The sequence below is a fragment of the Acinonyx jubatus genome, chromosome B3, assembly GCF_027475565.1.
Source record: "Acinonyx jubatus isolate Ajub_Pintada_27869175 chromosome B3, VMU_Ajub_asm_v1.0, whole genome shotgun sequence".
NCBI lineage: Eukaryota > Metazoa > Chordata > Mammalia > Carnivora > Felidae > Acinonyx > Acinonyx jubatus.
Window position 1 is genome coordinate 41,747,533 of NC_069386.1, and position 22,071 is coordinate 41,769,603.

At 47.5% G+C, this 22,071-nt stretch overlaps 1 protein-coding gene across 10 annotated transcripts in view; it reads right to left on the reverse strand.

Annotated features, from left to right (window-relative positions):
* The window catches only part of TLN2 (talin 2), a 433,652-nt gene that overhangs the window by 402,793 nt on the left and 8,788 nt on the right, over positions 1-22,071 (reverse strand). The window contains exon 1 of one of the 10 annotated variants that reach the window (XM_053223937.1): positions 3,541-3,685. The exons of the other annotated variants lie outside the window; for them this stretch is intronic. The gene's annotated coding sequence lies outside the window, so the exon portion shown is untranslated. Of the gene's footprint in view, positions 1-3,540; positions 3,686-22,071 lie in introns of those variants that run through there. 10 annotated transcript variants of the gene reach the window in all.

Genomic DNA, 22,071 nt, shown 5'->3' on the forward strand with positions numbered 1-22,071 from the left:
TTTAGATATAGCAGGATGCTGCTCTCTGAAAAGTTAGCACAGGCTGAATAATAAAAAAAAAACGAAGCTCAACACCACTGCCATGAATCGGATTCCAGGATGGGGAGCAGAGCCAGCAACCACAGAAAGACCCACACCCATTATACCCAGACTCCCCACACCATTAGGTCTCTCGTGGAAGTCCACACTTCACCATCTTGACAAGGTCTCTGCAAACCAGACTTGCAATTCCCACTACAAAGTCAGCAGGGCTGGGTTTGTTCCCAGGGCTCAGAGTAGAAGAAGAACAGTCGTTGTTGGCTAAATTGAAGGCTCTCCACAGAGGTGATTTTGCTCCCCCATGGAGCAAAGCCCAGGGACATCCGAATGCCTCTTATGGGGGAGGAGGATGCTACTGCCTACTTGAGAGTGGAGGCCACAGATGCTGTTCAACATCCTACAAGGCACAGGATGGACTCTCCCCCCAGATGGAATTTATCAGCACAAAATGTCAATTGCACCGATGCTGAGAAACCCTGGGTCAGGTCAGTTAACTCGATTTACTAGCAGTGGCAGCAGCTGTTTCAGAGCTAGCGGTGGGACAGGCATCTCTGGACAACCCAGAGACACAGACTTGGCAACCAGAAGGCTGGGCCTACTGCAGACGGGAAGGAGGCAAGAACACCAGGCCGACCGCACCTACCTGCACCCCAGCCACGTGGCCAATTTCTACCCAACTCTGACCCCGACTTTCCACTCTGCTACCTTTTCCTGCCACCTTCAACTCCCACTTGAGAATCTCACCCCAAGTCATTCAGTAAGTGGAATCTCAGAATGGTAAACTACAGCAAAGCCAAGGTAACAAGCTTGGCCAAGGAAGATGAAAGGAAGGGAACCTCATACGGACAGACTTCTTCATGACCCTGGTCACGAACCTGAGCAGGGTCTACAAATCACCAACTCCCCCACCCAACCGCCCCGTTCCAGGGAGACACCACCCCACCCTGCCTCTGCAGACCTGTAATTCCTAACACCTGTGGACTACAGCAGGTTATCACACTCAGACCCCAAGATCAACATGCACGGGCCTCTTTCCTCTCCTCCCAGATTCCACCCCCGACAGCATCCAAACCTCCAGCTGTGGGCCCTCAACACCTCCCATCAGTTGAGTGCTCTTGGCCCTACCCCATAAAAAGCCCTCCCAACTAGTTCCCACCCCCCACACCTGCCTCTAGCCTCTTTCCATCATTCATAGCAGTCTCTATCATTTCTCACCCATGTGGCAGCAAAACCTCCAGAGCAAAGCTTTTCAAATGTTCACAAGAAGCTATGAAGGGGGGGCGCCTGGGTGGCTCCTTCGGTTAAGCATCTGATGTCGGCTCAGGTCATGATCTCAAGGTTCCCAAGTTCAAGCCCCACATAGGGCTCCGTGCTGAGGGCTCAGAGCCTGGAGCCTGCTTCGGATTCTGTGTCTCCCTCTCTCTCTGCCCCTCCTCTGCTCACACTCTGTCTCTCTCTCTCTCCCTCAAAAATAAACATTAAAAATTTAGGAGCTGCCTGGGTGGCTCAGTCGGTTAAGGGTCTGACTTCAGTTCAGGTAATCATCTCGCAATCCATGAGTTTGAGCCCCCACATCAGGCTCTCTGCTGACAGCTCAACCTGGAGCCTGCTTTGGATTCTGTATCCCCCGCCCCCCACCGGCGCCACACCGGCCTCTCTGTCCCTCCCCACCTCGTGCTCTGTCTCGCTCTGTCTCTCAAAAGTGTTAAAATTGTTTTATTTAAAAAAAATTTCAGATACTTCGGGGCAGCCGGTTGGCTCAATTGGTTAAGCGTCCAACTTGGCCTCACATCAAGATCTGGTTTTTGAGATTGAGCCCCACATTGGGCTTTGTGTTAACAGCTCAGAGCCTGGAGCCTGCTTCAGATTCTGTGTCTCCCATTCTCTCTACCCCTCCCCCACTTGCACTATCCCTCTCAAAAACAAACATTAAAAAATTTTTTTAAAGGTGGTGCGAGGGAGGCTTGTTGCAAACAGAGTTAGTGGCTCAAAGCGGGGGCAAGAGAATCTGTGACTTTGCCAGGGACACAAAGTGGTTCTGACCCAGATGCTCCCAGACCCCACTGGGCCCTGCAATGTTTGGAACGTCAGCCCCTAAAGAGTTGGCATGGGGGTCCATTCTTTGTCCCCAAACCCTCATTACAAGGCAGGGCTTTCCACAACAGCGTTTGCTGCAGGGAGGGGGGCTAGGGGAAAAAGCCAACAACACACACCAACGTGAAGCTGCAAACCAACAGGATCACAGAAGAAGGAACTTAATGCCAGTATGCCTCTGCCAGCTGCCACCCAGTGATGCCAGTGACCTCACTACGGGTGACTTGAGGCAGATTTCTATGCTTGAGGCTTAGTCCCCATCATACAATTCTCCAGCCAGGCTGACGTGTATCCAGATCTGGCTATCCGCATTGCCTCTTCTCCTCTCACCCCAATCCTGGCCTAGCCGGTGTCCCTCTCTCCCCACAGCCCGACCCACCTCCCCTTCCAATCAGAACCAAGGTACTGACTTACGTGCCCAGCTCCCAGGCTAGCTCCGAGGCACCAGAAAGGCAGCAACAGCTTCGTTCCTCTGTACCTCCCAAGGTATTTGCCGCGGTGCCTAACAAGGGTTTGCTAAAAAGTAAATGAAACCCAGGCTGGGAGGAAGGACAGGTGAACCATTTCAGGTTGTGCCTTGGCCCCCCATGAAGCCATCATGCAGCCATGGGGCAACACCACATAAAAGCAAAGAGCATGCGAGTGACAGCAGGGGTCACCCGACAAACCCCACAGCAGTGTCTCCAATGCCTTCACCAGGCAGGATCCTACAACCAACACTGCCCCATAATCGTATCTGGCCGGATGTTTCCAGAAAAGCTTTTCATGTGCTGGAGAAAGCCAATCCCCCTAACAAACTGTCCCCACCCTCGCCCCATAAGGAGGTAGTTAACTGGTCGAGACACCTGAGAGGGCAAGTGAGGACCCAAAAGGTGGGGGGGGGGGGGTGTTGAGGCCACCCCATTGTTCTAACACCAAGGGGGCTGAAGGCTCTCTACAAACGCCGCTTTAGCCGCTGTGGGACAATGCAGAAGTTCTCCCCCAAACAGTGAGGCCAGATTAACTGCAGTAACTGTTACCAGCAACGACGCAAAAGCTACCCAGCGAGGGAGTGCAGCTGAAGGAAGGCTGGCCGAGCACCCAACCCCACTGTGTGCCGCGCCTTCGCGAGGCTTCGTTAAACACAAGACATGGATGCAAAAATTCCCACCACTTAACACAACGAAGCACGCATATGTTGTCTTATCCGTGGAGGGAGACAAATGTCGAAGTTGGAAGCTTTTCTCCCTAAACCACAATGCCAACAGGTTGAGAGTCCTGTGTGCTGGCCTCCCCAAGCCCTCTTGGGGAACACCCCTTGTGAAATCCACCCCTTCCCGAGAAACATCCACCCAGTCCTCAGGATGCGAAGAGGGGTTTGTCTTGAGACCCAATTAAGAGGATCCGACTAAATTCAATGCCCTTTACCTGTGCTGTGAGGTGGCTCCAAGGGTCCCCACCGTGGAAGGGGACTGACCAGCTCCCCGGCAAACATATCCCAACCACAGGCTAAGAGCACACACAGCTGCCGGCAATCTCAGCATATGTTCTGCCCTACGGGGACTCACCCCTGCCTGCACATCAGAATAACCTGGGGATCTTTCAAGATAAAAGGGAAGGCCTGGGCTGCGGGAGTTACTGATTAAACTGGCCTCGGGCGGGCAGGGCGGGTACTGACGTGGTTCAGAAGCTCCCAGGTGAGCCTAATGGGCAGTGACAAGGTAGACTCACGGGCTAGTCCCCAGGAGGAAGCACAGAACAGACCACGACCGACCTCTAACGCGTCTGGTCCGGGGGCAGCTCCCCTGCCACCTGCTGCCAGCATCAGAGCTCACCCCACCCACCCCTGCAGACCTCACTCTAAGAGGACAGGACCAAGCCCCTCTGAGTCCTCACCCCCAGCTGCTCATCCATATCCCCTTCCAGGCCATCAACAGGGAGGTGCAAGGCCCCGCATTGGGTCTGTGCTAACAGCTCAGAACCTGGATCCTGCTTCAGATTGCGTCTCCCTCTCTCTCTGACCCTCCCCTGCTCGCATTCTCCCCCCCCCCCTTTCTCTCTAAAAAACATTAAAAAAAAAAATATCCAAATGCTCACAGTAAGTAGTATCAGTAGAATCAGGATTCAAATCTAGCTGGTAGCGTTCTAAGTCTTTGCTTCTAACCATTCTAAGATAACATCTTGTTATAATTATCAAATTCAGCTGTGGTGGAGAGGAAACATCGAGGGAAAGCAGAGTTCATTAAAGCCCTGAATTTGAGGTCTTAAAAAACAAAAAAATCAAGTTCATCAGTATAGATGGAAAAAACCTGATTTTTTTTTACTGCCTGTTCCTGTGGAAAAGATTTGCGGTTTCAGAGACCATCTATTTATTCATATGCATCCGTAGGGCATCTAGTACAGGTCAGGAACGGGGCTGGGGGCTGGTGACAAGGAGATACAGGCCATACCCTCTGGGTGACTTTCTAAGAGCTAATATGATCCTGGGCTTCCTTAGTACACCTCCTCCTCGTGAGACCGGCCCAGGCCACCCTGCCCTGCGCTGCACACAAGAGGGGGGAGACTTCAGAGAGCAGCTGACTGTGGGCTTGTCTAACTGGCAGGGTGATGATTTGATACTGGTTTTAAAGAATGGTGCCCACACTCCACTCTGGACCCTCTCAATCAGTCTGTAGGAGTGGGTCCAGGCCCTGGCAGCTTACACGTTTCTACAGCTGAGTTGACAACTTGTTGCTCAGCCAGGATTGAGAACCAGTGGCCAAGAGACGGAAAAGGAGAAAAATCCAGCAACCACATGCATGAGTTGTTGAAGATGGCTGAATAAAAGCAACTCCATGTAGCCTGGACGAAAGATGGCATGAAGGACCGGAGTGGGACATGGGGGCTTCCCTGTGGAAGGCATTCCCATATTGCTGTGGGGTGCCAGGGACAGGATTGCTGAGAGCCGACAATAGGAAGAGGCTACAACAACCCTCAGGAGAAGGGATTCCTGGTACCTTCAATTTGGAGACCTCCCCCCTAACCCTGGTTATCATGCTCTGAAAGCTGCAGAGCAATGACCTCCTGCTCAGATCATTCAAGAGTATAATCACCATGATACAGGAAACACTGCTCTTTTCAATTAAAAGCAACTAATTGCTTTTCAATCTTCTGGTCTAGAAACCATGTGAAGCCATGCACCCATGAGAGTGTACATTTGGGGAGTGGCGAGTTAAACTTCACATCCCTGGGGCTCACCTCCACCTCAGACATCTACACTTTAAACCATCCTCTCTGATGCAGGTGACCCCTGGGAGCTGTGTCTGATGCAAAGAACGAGTCCCTAAAACCTTCCCCGATCAGCAATCCCTCCTCCTCCTAAACCTTTCAAATGAGTAACATTCACTGTTAAGTTCCAAATGTCAGCTTCTGTTGTTTTCCTCCATATGCAGATACAGGTATAGGTGTAACTAAGCCCCGGCCCCAACCAGCAAATGGTACTTCACACCGCTCTCTGTCCCCGCACAGGGTGCTCAAAGGATGCTATCTGAATGACAATCTTTAAAAATCAAAACTGGTCCACTCTCTGCCCTTCCCCCACTCATGCTCTGTCTCTCTCTGTCTCTTGGGGAAAATAAAATTTAAAAAAATATTTAATCGACTCAGTCTTCAATACCTTCTAAAATAAGTACTTAAAAATCTTTTAAATGTAATTCAACTAGCTGCCAAGTGACCTCCCCTGGCCCACGACTGACTTCACTGTGCACGGGTCTAACCCTGGACCACATGGCTTTGAGCATGTGGGCCGTAAAGCAAGTCAGCATTTGGATTTCCCACTTTCATCCAGCTCATTGGTTTTAGGGTTCTTCAGCTGGGGGCCTAACACACAATATCAAAATGAAGCAGAGTCGGGTCAACAGAGGACCTCGAAGGGCCCGGGTGGAGGCCCGTCTTTTGGGAAAGGGGCCTGATACAGATGAGGAGTCCCAGGGAGTGTGCGGAAATAAGGAATTCAGGCTCCCTCCTGGAACAAAGCAATCTTCACAGAAAAAAGGTTCTCTTCACCTTGTCCCCAGGAGGGCACAGTGTTAATTAACATGGGGAAGGTGCTCCAAAGGTCTGTTGTTTGTACGTGGTCAGCTCTGTTCCTTCTGTAAGCGGGCCATGAGGAAGGCTCCAGAAAGCAGCACACTCCCCAGGAACTTCAGGCACACAGCAGCTTCCTTGGGGCCTTCAAGCCAGTTTTAGATCTGCTAAAACCTAAGGCAGCACCATCCAATACAAGTATAACAGGAACCATATACATGATTTAAAAAGATCTAGTAGCCACGTTTTTTGACTTTTTAGTTAAAAAAAAAAAAAAAGGGAACTTGGTTTTTAGAAATCTATTTTATTTAATCCAAAATATCCAAAATATTGCCATTTCAGCTGAAATTTAATCAACATAAAAATCATTAATGAGTTATTTCACATTCTTCTTATGCCAAGGCTTTGAAATCTGGTATGCATTTTACATTTAACAGCACACATCTCAATTTAGATGTTCAATCTTCATTGGAAATGCTTGAGCTATATTTCGACTTCATAACATTTACAGCTGAAAAAGCTGATTCACATGTCCAGGTTATTCCAAACGTGCTTAAGTTTCCCAAAAACCAAACTGAGAACCTGGTTTTAAATGTAAATTTAAATGAATTAAATAAAATCAGAGCTTGAGTTCCTTAGTCCTACTAGCCACATTTCAAGTGTTCAACACTTTGTGGTCAGTGGCTACCAGAATCAGACAGGATTAAGGTGCCTTCTCTCCAAATTATGTCACACCAAAAGCTTTTTCTTAATCATCAGGAGGTATGAGGGCTCTCACTGGACAAAAGCATGAGTGATTTGTTGTTGCTGTTGTTTTGTGAATGGATGAAGGGCTTTCTGATTCTAGAACAGCATTATCACTGTAATGTCCTTTCTCAAGGATGTGGGAGAGACTGCCAAGTACGACCAGGACAGGGGAGGGCTCTCCGAGATAAAGGGCATGGGAGCAGATTCCCAGAGTGTCTACTATGGTCCAAACCCTGCATTGAACATAGAACAGTCACTGTCCTATTCGGTCCCCACCATCTTGTGGGTGACCTATTCATTCAGTGGATTTAAAAAATAGGGATGCCTGGGTTTTCAGTTAGGTATCTGACTTCGACTCAGGTCACTATCTTGCGGTTTTTGAGTTCGAGCCCCGCATAGGGCTCTGTGCCAACAGCTCAGAGCCTGGATCCTGCTTTAGATTCTGTGTCTCTCCCTCTCTCCATGCCCCTCCCCCCCTTCCCCCTCACTCTCTCTCAAAAATAAACATTTAAAAAAATATTTTTTTAAACAAAGAATCCAAGATTGGCCACAATAGGGAACTTGCCTCAGACCCCACAACTTCCCAGGGCCACCCTTCCTTTTTCACCAGGCCACGTTAAGATCCAAGGAAAAGGGATTGAGGGGAAGGCATGCTATGTCCTCCCTACGCTGAATACCAGGTGGAATCCAAAACAGGCCAGAATGTAGATAACCTGAGAGGACAAAACCAAGGCACTTGGGACAACCCACACTGGTCTGAAAATGCAAGTAGATGGAAAAGTGGACCAAAAACTAAAAGGCAGGGGAAGGCCTGATAATCCCAGTTTTTATATTCGTGTCCTACTAAACGGTGATGCCGCCTCACTGCCCCCTGGGCCACTGGCACGGGTATGGCCAGAGTCAAGTGTTCAGTTTCTACTGCCAAGCCAAAAGCTTTCCTTAGCTCTAAATTCACACATGTTCACCCAGGCTGGATTCAGTTCTTCCACAACCCAGATGCTAAGTCTGAGGTTCCCACAGGAGGTTTGCATAAGCAGGGAAAACCATTTTCTGATCCAGAAATTGAAGGGTGATCAAGTAATTGAAACAACATCCAAGAGGAAATTTCTATACATGAATATTGTCATTTAACTCAAAGCTTCTTGGCGAGCCCTTAATAAAGCCATGGTAAAGCAATTTTCTTAGCTTCTTCAGGCATTAGGGGAAGCGCAACATGCCTGGTCTGCAAGGCATAGAAAGCTTTGCCACTTCCTCTACAGAAATCCCAGAAACTAAACTGATGAGGAAACAAATATTCTTTCTGATTCTCATTGGAGGGAAAAGGTGTGGAAGGAAGCGAGTCGGGCAAAGTAATCAGTTTAAGCAATTTACAGAGGCAGGGTGAGCCCGATACAAAGAGGGAGAATCAGATATCAACTGTCCGATGCAGAATCATCCTGAAACCTTCCTGTCTTGGAGAAGAAGCAGGTGGCTGTGCCAAGACGCACTCCTAGAACTGATGCCATCTCTGATGTATTCTCCACCTTGAGCTCCAAAAGTGATTTTGTAACTTGATGATCAGCATATAGAAAGACTGGTTAGACCTCTGAGCCAGGCTGCAAACTGCTGCCTGGCCAGGGTGCTTGGGGTATGGGGAGAAAGGAAATGGTAGCCTGGGGAAATGGGAAGAGAGGCAGAGCCCCCACATCATTGAATCAGAGAACTCTAGACCAACTTCTATTTTCATATGAGGATCTTGCAGCCTGAGGGGAGCAGTAACCACCTATGGCACTGTCTACAACCAAAGCCAAGCGCCTTTACCAGCTAAGGTCAAGCTCTGATTCCAGGATACTTAAGCCACTCTCACCAGGGCAAAGGAGCAGGGCTATAGCTGGAAGGTCAAATGCAAATCAAATAAGCCTCTTTCACCACTTCCTAAGAAGCACCTCTTTGAAATGCAATCATCAAGGAAGATAAGGCTCTATCTCCCAGTTTCCTGGGAGGGTGAGGACCTCGCTTCAGTGGTCACCCTACTCCAAATTGAAAGTTCTACCTCCAGTTAGTAAAAACATGATAAATTTAGCAATTTTATCTTGAAGACATGAATATAATGCATTGTATCCACTGAGCTATATACAAGAATGAGATTTCTTTCCATCTTTGCAATCTCTAGCTTTGCAATCCTTGCAGTGGGCTCCCTGTGATGTTCATCACATTCTGGTTTCATGCTTATCCAATAATAAATTGTTTTCTTTCTCTTTTACCTTTGTGGAGAGGTGTTCTGGATTGAGAAAAGAGTTTGCTTTTAATTTTATTTCCCTAATACTCCTCACAGCATCACCTCCACCCAGACCTGACCTCCCTAAAGTTATTTTTAAGCCGTTTTCAACTAAAAGGGATACAATTATGCTCTTATGATGTGATTTACCCCATAGACAGGGGAGGGGTCCCCCACAACCCACTCAGATATTGAGCAAAAAGATGGAACTGGGTCCTCTGAACATAGTTTGGGAACAGTCTCTTAGATCAGCCTCCATATACCCCAAGTGCCACGGATTTCCAGGGAAACGCTCCCAGCAGGTCACAGAGTCCCTTAGCTGGCTGGCTCCCGCCCTTAGCACCTGCTGCGCCCTCTGCCAGAAAAGCCTTGCAGCCACCCCTTCCTCTCCCTCTGGGTGACCCCCATCAGAGCAGGCATCCTGTTTTACTCTGCTGGGTACGTTCCCCAGCACAGAGCAAGGCGTGAATGAATGGAAACCTTTAACTGTCCTTTTCTCCTTCAAAGTCAATACTATCTGACCATTCAGTTTGTTTCAGTTGGAACCATTTGCTCCATGAGGAAATGTTTCTCAAAGAGCTGTGTTTCAAATGGTAGAATGAAAAAGTCCTTTCAAGAGAAGAGTGCTCATCAAACTTTTTTTTTTTTTTTTTGCGATCACACAGCCAGCAGACACACAGGCAAAAAACATCCGGGCCTTAGTCTTGCCACTTTGCTTTATTTCCTCCACGGAAACCTATCTCTCTGTGAGGGCCTCAGCCAGTTTGGGCATGTCTCCCACTCCTCCTTGAGATCTGTCCATCTCTGCCTATCTTGGATAAGAAAGTGACTGTCAAAGGCATCCTGGAGGGATAATTTTTTGTGTGGGGTTTTTTTGGGGGGAGTGGGGGGGAAGAAAATGTTCTTCAATTGACTCTTTCTCAAGTCACAATCAGAGAGTGCTTTTTGCAGAACCCAGACTGAAGTGAGCTGGACTGTCCTAGGCATCCAGACTGCAGGGCTGGTTATCATTAATTATTACTGAGCACTAATGGAAATCTAACTTTATTTGCCCCATCCACTTGGCCTGGGTTGCCAGAACCAGAAGCCAACCCAATGTGAAATGCTTTGGGAAACGACCCACCAGAATACACACCCAAATAGCTTTTGCTGCCTATGAACTGTACAGGAGTGGCTCACAAACCTTGGGGTGCATTAGAATACCCTGCAGAACTTGACCAAATCTGTACTCTTGGGCCCCAGCCCCAGGGTTATGATTCAGTGTGGGGGGGGGGGGGGTGGTGGATGGGGCTGCCTTTCTTTTACATTCCCAGATGACGCTAAGGCTGCTGGTCCCAAGATCACACTTTGAGTAACCTGATGAACAGAGCACCTCAGCCACCAGTTGAATGACAGAGCCAGACCCTGGCTTCTTATCAGATGGACTGTGGTAAGACCGAGCCCAATGGTTCTCAAACCCAATTCCCCTGAACACTGCCATTCTATCACTGAAATCAAAGCATGGGATTTCCCTCCGGTTTTCAAAGCAAATTAAACCACGGATACCACTGACTACTTGGTTTATTATGATCTAAAAGGATTTAATTTCTCAACAAATTACAAGTCTCTTGTTAAGACTTCACGGATTTCAACCAACACAACTTATTAGCGAGAAGCAGTTGTAATGGCGTGGCTGACACAGCCAACAGAACATGGAAGAACACCGAAATTCAGAGCACTTGGCCTCTAGCTCAAGTCCGACCTTCCCTAGGCACCTCCTTTGACCACTACAGCCGGATGGCCTACTCATTTAACAACATGCCCCTGGGCTGCTGGAGAAAAGAATGGCTTCGCTGCCCTCAGAATTCAATCTACTGGACAAAATTAAACGGGCACACACATCAAACTATTTCAGACCACGGCAATGTGTCATCTATTGCTAAACCGTGTGGCATAAATGATTGTAGGCTTCTGATTTTCCACACAAGCAATTAGGCATCACAGAAATCGCTACATCCTCCCCATGCCTCTGCACTGAAGCCCTTTAGGATCCGTACTCAAGCCAAAAAGTCTTTGTAATGTTTCAGCCTTCCCACAATTTAATTTTAAAAACTTAATATGCATCTATCCCTGTGGACCTTGGCAAGAGTGTATAAATCCATGCCTTCACTTCGAACACACACATTCTGCCCGTGTCCACCGCAGAGGTCTCCCCTGTCCTGGGTGCTATAAATCCTCTGAGCTGGTGCCTCGTGCCAAGAGAAGCAGCCTGGTGCAGCATCCCCAACAACGGAGCTATTTACTAGCTTGTGATTTGTCTTTCCTGACCTTTATGTGTAAGGTGGGCTAGCAAATGAAACCAGCAGATTAAAATAGTCTATTCCATTAAAAAAGAAAAAATACTGTTTTAAACGGAGGTGGGTAGGGCCAGCACATCTGGATCCAATCCTCATAAAGTTTCACAGTCTTATCATCTTCCCTCCCAGAGGGAAAGCAGCAGAGAGCACAGGGACAGAGCAGAGGACAGGCCAAGATCCCTGGATCCTGACCCAGGCTTTGCCACTAGCCCAACATGTGACCTTGCATAGAGTTTCTGACCTCTCTGGGGCTCAGTTTCCTAAACAGTCTTCCAGGCCACAACACAAGTACTAACGAGTAATATGATTCAAGTGTGGGTGAATTCATTAATGACCTTTACTCTTCCGCTTGATTGTGTTTGCAAGGATTCCAATTCTCCTGGGAGGAGACACAGCCATTGTTCTTTTCTCTGTGGGGCACTTCGTTCCCCTTTTTTGCCTCCTCCCTTGTCTTCCACTCTCCCAAACCTGGCGGCCTGTCCACTTCCCAAGTTCAGCTTCTCAAAGCAGGGCTGGGATGAGAAAGAGCCCCCAGGAGAGTTTCCTGAACTGGCACTGTGCTCTGACTATAATGTCTAGCACAGCAGGTCTTGACTTCCTCAAATAAGCTTCTAATTGTCTTTTCGGAAATGTGTGTGGACGCTTATTTCAAACCATTTGGCAAGTGCCTCAGAGGGTATTTTCTCTGACATTGTGGTTGGAGGGGGGATTTAAGAGTCTGGAGGAGCATTAGAAAAACTGCACTCCAGCTGATCCTGTCCTTGGATGGAGATAAAACAACACTTTCGGGCACCCACCACTGGTATGATGCAAACCCCCACAGGTCTCCAAAAATTACAATCACAGACTTTTACATTTGGACCTTGATCTTCTCCCGGGAGCAGTAAGAAGGTGTCCTGACTGGGTTCGTGGACGCCAAGGGTTATGACACACTTTGGTGGTCCCAGTGGTGCTCTCCTGTCCCCAGGCATCATTCTTCCCAGATGCAGTATTAACAGGACAGTGAGGGGGCTCCTGACAGCAGGCTGGAGACAGGCCCTGAGTTAGTAGGAACTGAGTCCAGAAGATGTGCCATGAGCATTCAGTCTGCATTCAGAAAATGGAGTTCAAATCCCTGGCTTATCACCACATCCCTGGTTTAAAATGTTGACTGGTGTCCCTGCCCTCTAGGCAAGCCCTAATTTTCCCCAAATTTATTGTGTGTGCACATTCACCTTAGGGTCTTATTAATACGCTGACTCTGAGTCAGCAGGTCTGGGTTGAGCCTGAGAGTATCAACAAGTTCCCAGGGGGAGAGGATGTTGATGGTCTGGGGACCAACTTGAAATAGCAAGGACAAGGAGATTTATGATCTAAGCCAGTGTTTCCCAAACATCCCTGCTAAGAATCACATGGGTAACTATTAAATGCACAGATTCCAGAGTCCCAATCCAGATGGGCACAGGCCCGGTGAACTGGACATTTAACACACACTCAGGTGACTCTTATTATCAGAGAAGTTTGGGGAAGCCTGGTCTAGCTCATCTGCATCTCTCATTTAAAAAAAAAAAAATTTTAATGTTTATTTTTGAGACCGAGACAGAGCATGAGTGGGGGAGGGGCAGAGAGAGAGGGGGACACAGAATCCAAAGCAGGCTCCAGGCCTCTGAGCTGTCAGCACAGAGCCCGATGCAGAGCTCAAACTCATGGACCTTGAGATCATGACCTGAGCCGAAGTCAGGCACCTGCATCTCTCATTTTAAGAAAGCTCTCACAGCCTGTGGGAGCCCTTGCTTCTTTTTTGTTGTTCTCTTCAGGTAAGGTTACTTAAAATCTAATCTAGCTCCTGCTTCTGGGAGTCCTGTAGAGACATGTAGAGGGATGACAGCTCTCCCAAGTCCTGGAACACTTGGAAAAGGACCGTCTTTGTAGAGCCTGAGCTTGGGAAACCCCCAAGGGACTGACGGCATCACTAACTGGGTCAACACACCTCTAAATCATCACTCAGCTCCCCAGCTAGAAAGCTCTGCTCCCACCTCAACCGTATCAGTCAAGGACAAAAACCAAGCAGCACAGCCCTCCGGTACAACTTCCCATTGCTGTGAAGATGATCCAAAAGAGAGAAAAATCGACACCTCAAACTCCTGTCCTGAGGTTGTCTATAAGGACCAGTGCAGCTCAGAGGTGAAAAACACATTTGTCCATTGACTCACCCTCTTTAACAAGTGACAGATAATTACCCAGAAGCACACACAGTCTGCTTTATGGTTCATTATCTCACTGAATCTTTGCAACACATCCTTGATTTGTCTGTTTTACCGAGGACACCAAGGTTTACGGAGGTCAGGTGACTCACCCAAGGTCACACGATCGTTGGCAACCACTGTGTAACAGGCTCTCACATGTTACCCTTTGCAACAGTCATCCCTGTTCTGGTTTGTTTTAATGCCTCCTGCTGACATATACCCTTCATGATCCTGCTTTCCATGAGGGCAGGGCCTAGGTCTGTTTTGTTCTGGGCTGTATCAACCATGCACCCTGTGGACACTCAGAAAAAAGGCTTGCCAAGCTGATGAATGTCTTCAAAGCCAAGGCTTATCCATGATAACAGGCTGCCTCTAAAACCACAACAAACAGGCCTACCCTCATTTCAAAGACTCCCAGCTGAAAAAACAGGAATTTCTAAGACCTAAGTTGGAGAAAGGATGGCGAAAGGGAGTCAGAAGGCCGGGAGGATTCTTCTCCGGCTTCTGCCAACTTGACCTCACATCTGGACAAGCCACTTGACCTCTCCACACCTCAGGTTCTCTATGGGCATGGTGGTTTAATTCATCCCCCAAACCTCTTTGAACTCGCACCCTGTACTGGATCTGGAGCTAAGAAGAAAATGACCTGGAAGAATGAATGAGAGGCCACATCCACTCCTCAGCGGCTCTTGCCAACTCCACTCCTCCCTCCCCACCGAACACCAACAGAGGTAAATCACGCAGAAGGGCTTTCAAAGAAGTATGGTGCAAAGAGGGTTATGGGGGATAGTTTGCATCACAAAAGGAATCTTTACTTGTCAAACTAATTCACTAAAAGGATGGCTGTCATGACCGGTTCCCCTGATATATTTTTTGAGTCAGGTTACTTAAGTATTATTACATACAATAAGTGTCCTCCTTTTTAGGTGTGTAGTTCGATCGATTTTAACAGACACATGAAGCTGCTGCTGTGGTTTTTAACAGTTTATTTCTAACTTTTCCAGAATATGTTATATAAAGGGATGTGGCGCGTATGGTCCAATGAAACAAAATTAATTTTAGCTCCTCTTTCTAAAAGTGAAGGTCCCCATTCTGCCAGAAGGAAGAACACAGAACTGAAAAACCTGTCTTGAGGGGCGGGGAGTGGGGGGATCAATTTGCAGAAACATGTGCCGGGCATGGAGCATAGAGAACCATGATCTGTCACTCCATGCAACTGAATCCCCTTTACTAATAGAAGAGTCTATCCTCCAGCCCCCACTTCTCATTTACCCAGTTTTTAAATATGTACCCAGAGCCCAAGAACATAAACATATTTCTACCAAAGGTCATCCTTAACTGTGCAGTTTAAAACCACAGAGCCTCCTTGAATGAACTCCAAAAATCTGTAATAAATTTCACATCCTATCATTGTTTCAAGGTAATTTTACCTGGACAAAGAACATAACTTTTGTTTAAAGACTTAACTTAAAATGAACTGCATGAGCTCATGTAAAAAAAGGGAGAGAGGATTATTCAAATAGAACTCTAACAATCTATTCAAATTATGTCTTCTCTGCGGAATTAGGTCCTGGTAACTTGAGACCAAGACAACAGCATTCCCAGCCAGAAAATGGGAACAATGCAATCAATCTAACAGTGTTTATAACTTTATTATGGGGCCAGTAAAAAAAACAGAACTGATTTCCAAACCTTAGCTCAGTGGCACTCAAAACCTCAGTGTACCTAAGAATCTCCCGATAATGGAAACTCCACTTTCTTGGACGCCACACAGACCTGCCGAATTAGAATCTCTGGGGATTGGGCAGCTACAGTGTTTAACCCTAGTCCCATGTAATTGTGATGGTGGTGGCTAAGGAACACACCCTAAGAGATACAGCCCAAGCTAAGGGAGGATGTACTAAAACAAAGATGGTGAAGTAACTTGGGCATTGATACTGAGTATAGGTTATAATCTTCAGGCTAATGGCCAAGGCTTAGAAAGGTTTTCGCTATGCATATCAGCAGATAAAACCGCCCAGTGACAATCTTTCATTAATGTGCGGTTGCCTGCTCTAGGTGTGGTTCCCAGACCAGCAGCTTGGAATTAGAAAGAAATTTCTGGAGCTGAGGGCCCAGGAATCCATGTTTTAACGTTTCTCCAGGAGATTCTTCCATACTGTGCATGCATGTTCCCGCACGTTTTAGTCAATGCAAATATTTTATAATGATAAATACTTAATCACAATTTTTTTTTTTTTTTGCCTTGTCCTCCTGCTGGTTTTATTTTTGCTTTGATAAAGTGATGTTAGTTAGCAGACCCTCTCAACTTCTCTCCCACCCCTTCCCCACTGTGGTGCAAAGTGCATATATGTGGCACAAAAAGTTCAAGCTAGACTTTCCACTAGCTGAGGGACAATTAGTATGTCCTGAACAGCCAAAGAGCTCCAACCAAACCTGTAAATATGGTGGCAGGGGTAATTATGAAAGGAGATCCCCTCGGGCTCTCAGTGGCCCCTGGTTCCAGCGAGTACCTTTCCATGATGCCTCCTAGGGTCTGCCATAAAAGCCAAAAACCTCAAATAGGAACTTGGTGGTGTTGGTGGTTTATTTCCTTCCCTCCCCCTCCCAGTCACCATCTAAAATATTACATCTATAGTAGAGTGTACTTGTTCTTATATTTTGGAGTACATCAGAATCTCCAGGGGGAAACTTAATTAAAAATACAGATTCCTTGGTTACAACCTCAGCTTCTGATTCAGAAGTATTCCAGAGGGTCTCCTCAATCTGTATTGGAGCAAGCTTCCCAGAAAATTCTTATACATATCAAGGTATGAGAATCACTGGTGTTATGGGAGAAACCTGGGATAAGAGTAGAAAATCTGAGCTTAAGTCAAACTTCCCCAGAATTTGGTGTGTAAACCTCGGAACACCTCAGCTTCCTCAGCGTAGAAACGGCCTGCCTTCTGGGGCTATTATGGTGGCAACACACGTACAAGGCCTCAGTGAAATACAAAGTGCCAAAAACGGGCTAAAACTGGTGGGTGCAGAATCCCACCACGATTACCAATTTAGCCTAAAAAGGTAGCATCAATAAGAAGCCTTCTACATCAGATTCAAATTCTGAGAAACAGGTCAGTGACAACCTGTGAAATGTCCTGACTCCTGTCCCCGCAAAAATGGTATGCCTGTGGCCCCTGAGTGGCTCACTCAGTTAAGCATCTGACTTCGGCTCAGGTCATGGTCTTACAGTTCTGGAGCTCGAGCCCCGCATCGGGTTCTGTGCTGACAGCTCAGAGCCTGGAGCCTGCTTCAGATTTTGTGTCTCCCTCTCTCTCTCTGCCCCTCCCCGCCAACTCTCAAAAATAAACAAACATTAAAAAATAATGGTATGGTGGAGCCATAACTCCCCAGCATCTCCGAATGTGACCTTATTTAGAAATAAGACCTTTACAGAGGTAATCAAGTTAAAATGAAGATCCTGGGGGGGGGGGGGCCTACTCCATTATGACTGATGTCCTTCTAAGGAAGAGAAACATGGACACAGAATCAGACACGCACAAGAAGACTGCCATCCACGAGCCAAGGAGAAGGGCCCAGCACAGATATGCTTCCCTCACGGCCCTCGGAAGGGAAGCACACAGATCTCGGACTTCCAGCTTCCAGAACAGAGACAATAAATTTCTGTTGTGTAAGCTGTGGATCTGTGGCGCTGTGTTACAGCAGCCCTAACGAAGGCAAACAATCTGACACCTCCCACTTCAAGAAGAAATGCCCTTCTGCTGTTCCTTTTGTGGAGGACACTTGGGCCCCCAGTTGCGTCTCAGATTCCCCAGGGCTTGTTCTAATGTCGTCACCATGTACATTCATAAAGTTCTGTGTGAACCACTTGTCGGGTTAGAGGGAGAGCCAGCTTTGACAGGGGGTGGTCCCAATGCTTCACTGCAGGCTGTGCTGTGGACTCTTGGTCTATGGCAACTGTCACAAAACCAGAGCTCTGAAACATCTGCAAGTTCACCAGCAAGTGATTTACCATCCTCATAAAGCTGTCCAAACCCAGCCCTGCACAGCCAACTCACACTCCCTTTTTCCTTCCATCAGCGTGGCACCCACAGTCCGTGTCAAGCACCAGCTGGTCTGAGCTGTGAACCATCCTCGGTACTCAGGGGCCTGGGGATCTGAATCAAGAGGATCCTAAAGGCCTTCAAAGAGAGGATTTGCTCAAACTGAATGCACCTTTCTTTCTCCCCATTAGTAGGACAAGACACATGGTGGAAATATCGCCCTCAAAAAGGTCCCTAGAGGGTCTTACCTAGTAACCAGAGGGGGAGTGGGAGAGCAAGCAGCAGACTGGTTCCATTGGGACGGTTGTCCTACACCAGAAAGGAGCTGTTTCTGTCCCATGTGCAAGGCCTACAGGGTGACTTTACCCCCTACATGCCCTTCTTGGGCAACCTCTCCTAGGGTAATTTAAACACACACACACACACGTGCCCAGGTCACGCTCTCAGGGATTCCAATTAAGTGCGTCAGGTGGGGTTTGGGAACAGCATTTTTCATTTAATTCCAGTATAATTAACACACGATGTTAAATTAGTTTCAGGTGTACAATATAGTGATTCCACAATTCTATACATCACTCAGTGGTCATCAAGATAAGTGTACTCTTAATCCCCTTCACCTATTTCACCCCTACCCACTCCCTCACACACACACACCAAGTTCCCCTCTGATAATCACCAGCTGTCCATGTTTAAGAGTCTGGGTTTTTGTTTGCCTCTTCTTCGTTTTGTTTCTTAAATTCCACATATGAGGGAAATCATATGGTGTTTGTCTCTCCCTGAATGACTTATTTCACTTAGCATTATACCCTCTAAGGAACAGGGCACATTCAGGGCAGAGAACCACAGCCATGAATTAAAGTCCGGGTCCAGCCAGACATCCCAAGGAGAAAGCATCTATGGTAGTCAGGAAAGTGGGATTCCACTTTGAGTTTTGCCAAGTGGCCCCGGTAAGTCTCATCCTTCCAAGCTTCAGTTCTTTGTCAAAGGAAGAGAATGACCTAGAACTATTCAGGCCGCCCGTTTTTAAAAAAGTAGCTTCCTGGGGTGCCTGGGTGGCTCAGTCGGTTAAGTATCCCACTTCGGTTCAGGTCATAATCTCACGGTTTGGTTCTTGAGTTCAGGCCCCGTGTCAGGCTCTGTGCTGACAGCTCAGAGCCTGGAGCCTGTTTCACATTCTGTGTCTCTATCCTTTCCATACTTGTGCTCTGTCTCTCTCTCTCTCTCTCTCTCAAAAAATAAATACACATTGAAAAATTTTTTTAAGTAACTTCCCTGGAATCACTCTCAGATGTCCCATAAAGACATGGGCCCTTTCTTCTTAGATGTACTAAACCCAACTGCTTTATGCTTGCACCTCAGGCTGCCTCTCGCTGATGCCTTAGCCTTTAACCCTGCCAGCGAGGGCCCAGGAGTGACAGGTGCTGAGCCCAATAGAAAGCCCTTCAAGGAGAAAATTAAGCCTCTTAAAGTGCCCTTGATGTAATCTCTCAAACCCAGGAATAATCCACACTCCTCTGGGAAGATTTGCCATGCATGACCTCGGGCCACACAGGAAATATCTTCACTTACATCAAACTTGGTCCTAGCCTCGAATGCCAAGTAATTATGGGTGGTCTTGCAGCAATGCAAATAGAGAAGACAGGGGTTGTCCTTTAAACACAGGAAGCTTTGGGACTCTCTAAACTGGGTGCTTGAGACAGCAGCACTGAGAAAACCATCGCCACCCGTCTGCAGGAATGCACTCTGCCATGGGCTCAAATGCAGGAGAGAAAGGAGACCTCTCTCCATGCAGTCGAGTGGACTCGGGGGACGAGTGAGACACCAAAACAATTCACCAGAACATCGAGGTCAATGATAGGTACTTCAGACAAGGGCATATACTGTCTTCAACCCAGTGACAAAAGTTACCAAGCAGACCACTTAAGTGCCCCTCCTTCAGAGATAAAAACAAGAGGGGCGACCATGTGTCCACAGGGACCTAGCCTCCACAAGTGCCTTCTATCACTCAACAAGTAATTAGCAAGGAATGGGCTTCATTCATTCATTACTTGAATCTTTAACTCTTAACACTTGACCTAAAAAAATAGTGCTCCCATGAGACACCGCTTTTCCACTTATTACTCACTTCCTTAGCTCAAATCTGACAAAGATTTTTTCCTTATCTAAGGCTAACCTGTCACCAGCCAAGTCTTCTACATCAATTACTCATTAAAATTGTTACCCACTATGTGCTAGGCATTGTTTTGGACACTTGGGGACACAGCACCAGATAGTTTCTCTCCTGGAGTTTATAGTCTAGTGCCATGGGGCAGACAATAAATGAATCATGTATATAATATCTGGGAATGATAAATGATAGGAAAACAAAAAAGGCAGTGGTTTGAGAGCAGGGGCTACAGGGTGCCAAGGAGACCTCTGCGGAGGTGCTAAGGGAGCTGGCTGGTAAGTGAAACGAAGTGTGAGAGAGCGCCCCCAACCTGCAGGGGCCAGGATGTCCTGGCAGGAGGGCTGGAGGTGGTGCGGCCAGGACACAGGAGAACGGGGTGAGGACAGTGGCATGGAAGCCTAGTGAAGAAAGTGTCCCAGAGAGCGATCAGCTGGCTAACGGCTGCTGAGAGGCTGCAGAAAGGGACAAGGAAGAGCCGGCCCCCAGATATCACGGGTGCCTGAGGAAGTGTGGCTTCGGTAAAGGGGGGAGGGCAAATTGGGGTGGGTCCAAGACAGACTAAGAGGGGAGGAGGTAGAGCAGAATGTATGCCAATTGTTTCCAAAAGGGTCACTATTAGAGAGGGTAGAGGAATGGATGAACCGCTGACGGGGGGGGGATGGGGTCAAGAGTGTGCTGTTGGGGCTGCTTTTTCCCTTAAGAAGAGGCATCTCTCGGGTGGGGGATTATCCATCAGACAGGGAAAAGTGATCACGCAGAGGAGAAAGGTGACACATGCATGAGGACAGAGCACAGGCCCCCAGGCACACGTGGCTACAATGCTCTGCGGTTACAAGGCCGTGTGGCTACAGGGCTGTGTGGCTACGGTTGTAGACAGACTAGCAGATTTCGCATGGGAAGATGAGGACACCCGTTCCTAATTGCTTCCTTTTTCTCACTGAAATAAGCCGGTCATCAGCTCAAAGTGGGCGGGGACAGAGACATAGGGCACCCCACTGTGCCAAGAATCCCCCTTGGGGTCTCTGGTCATAAATCAAGAGGCCATACAGATACCTGAGTGTTTTCTCCAGCGCGTTCCTCAGCCTCGGGCAGGAGCACAGTAGGTAGAGGGTGGGGTTTTCCCAAAGGAGTTAGATGAAGGGGGGAAAAGGGTCAATCAAGGGAGTTGGGGGTGTATGCAAGCACCTGTGCTGGGGGCAGGGGCGGTCAGAGGAGAAGAGAGGGATGACGGTCAATGGAATCTGGAAGGGTCACCAGGTTAGAGGCCCTGGTAGGGGGGAAGGCTGGGTGGGACTGGATAAGATGAAAGAGAAAAGGTTGAGGGTCGGACTGGAATGCTTGTCAAGATATTTGCTGGAGGTCCATTTAATGATCATGAGAAGGTCTACAACCCTGTTCTTCAAATGAAGGACTAGTGGGTCGTAAAATCAATGTAGTGGGTCATGACGAGCATTTTTTTGAATTGAGCAAAATAAAAAGTCTAAGAGTACAGTATACGTAGTAAGGTTGAATGTTCGAGGAGACGTGTTCCAGTTGTGTGTATATGCTTGTATCAGGTCATTACATAAAACCTCTCTCCCTTGTGGACTGGTGTTAAAAATCAATCAATCCGTCAATCAATCAATAGAACACTGAAGCAAGGTTTCTCAACGCTGGCATGACTGACATTCCAGGCCACATAAGTCTTTGTTGTGGGGGTGCCCTGCGCACCATAAGATGTTTAACAGCACCCCTGGCCTCTACCCATTAAATACCAGCAGTACCCCTTCCTCCCTTCAGGTTATGACACACAAAAAATGTCCCTAGATGATACCAAATACCCTCTGTCTAGAGACACCCATGGGAGGGATGGCTCAAGTAGGGTAGAGGAAAAGATAACAAAGAGATGTGGCCAGGGCACTGAGTTAGGCAGGCAATCTATATAGATTTCAAGTCACCAAAACTGTTGATGGCACCACACGACTCGCTGTTGAAAAATTCTGATTATCAGGAACCCTAATAAAACATAATTAGGCAGGAAAAATGGTTTTAAATGTTTACAAAATTCAATTCTAAGACTTCCTGTAAGTTAATGTATATAATATAGAACTGTAAAATAATAAGCCAAACCTATAACCCC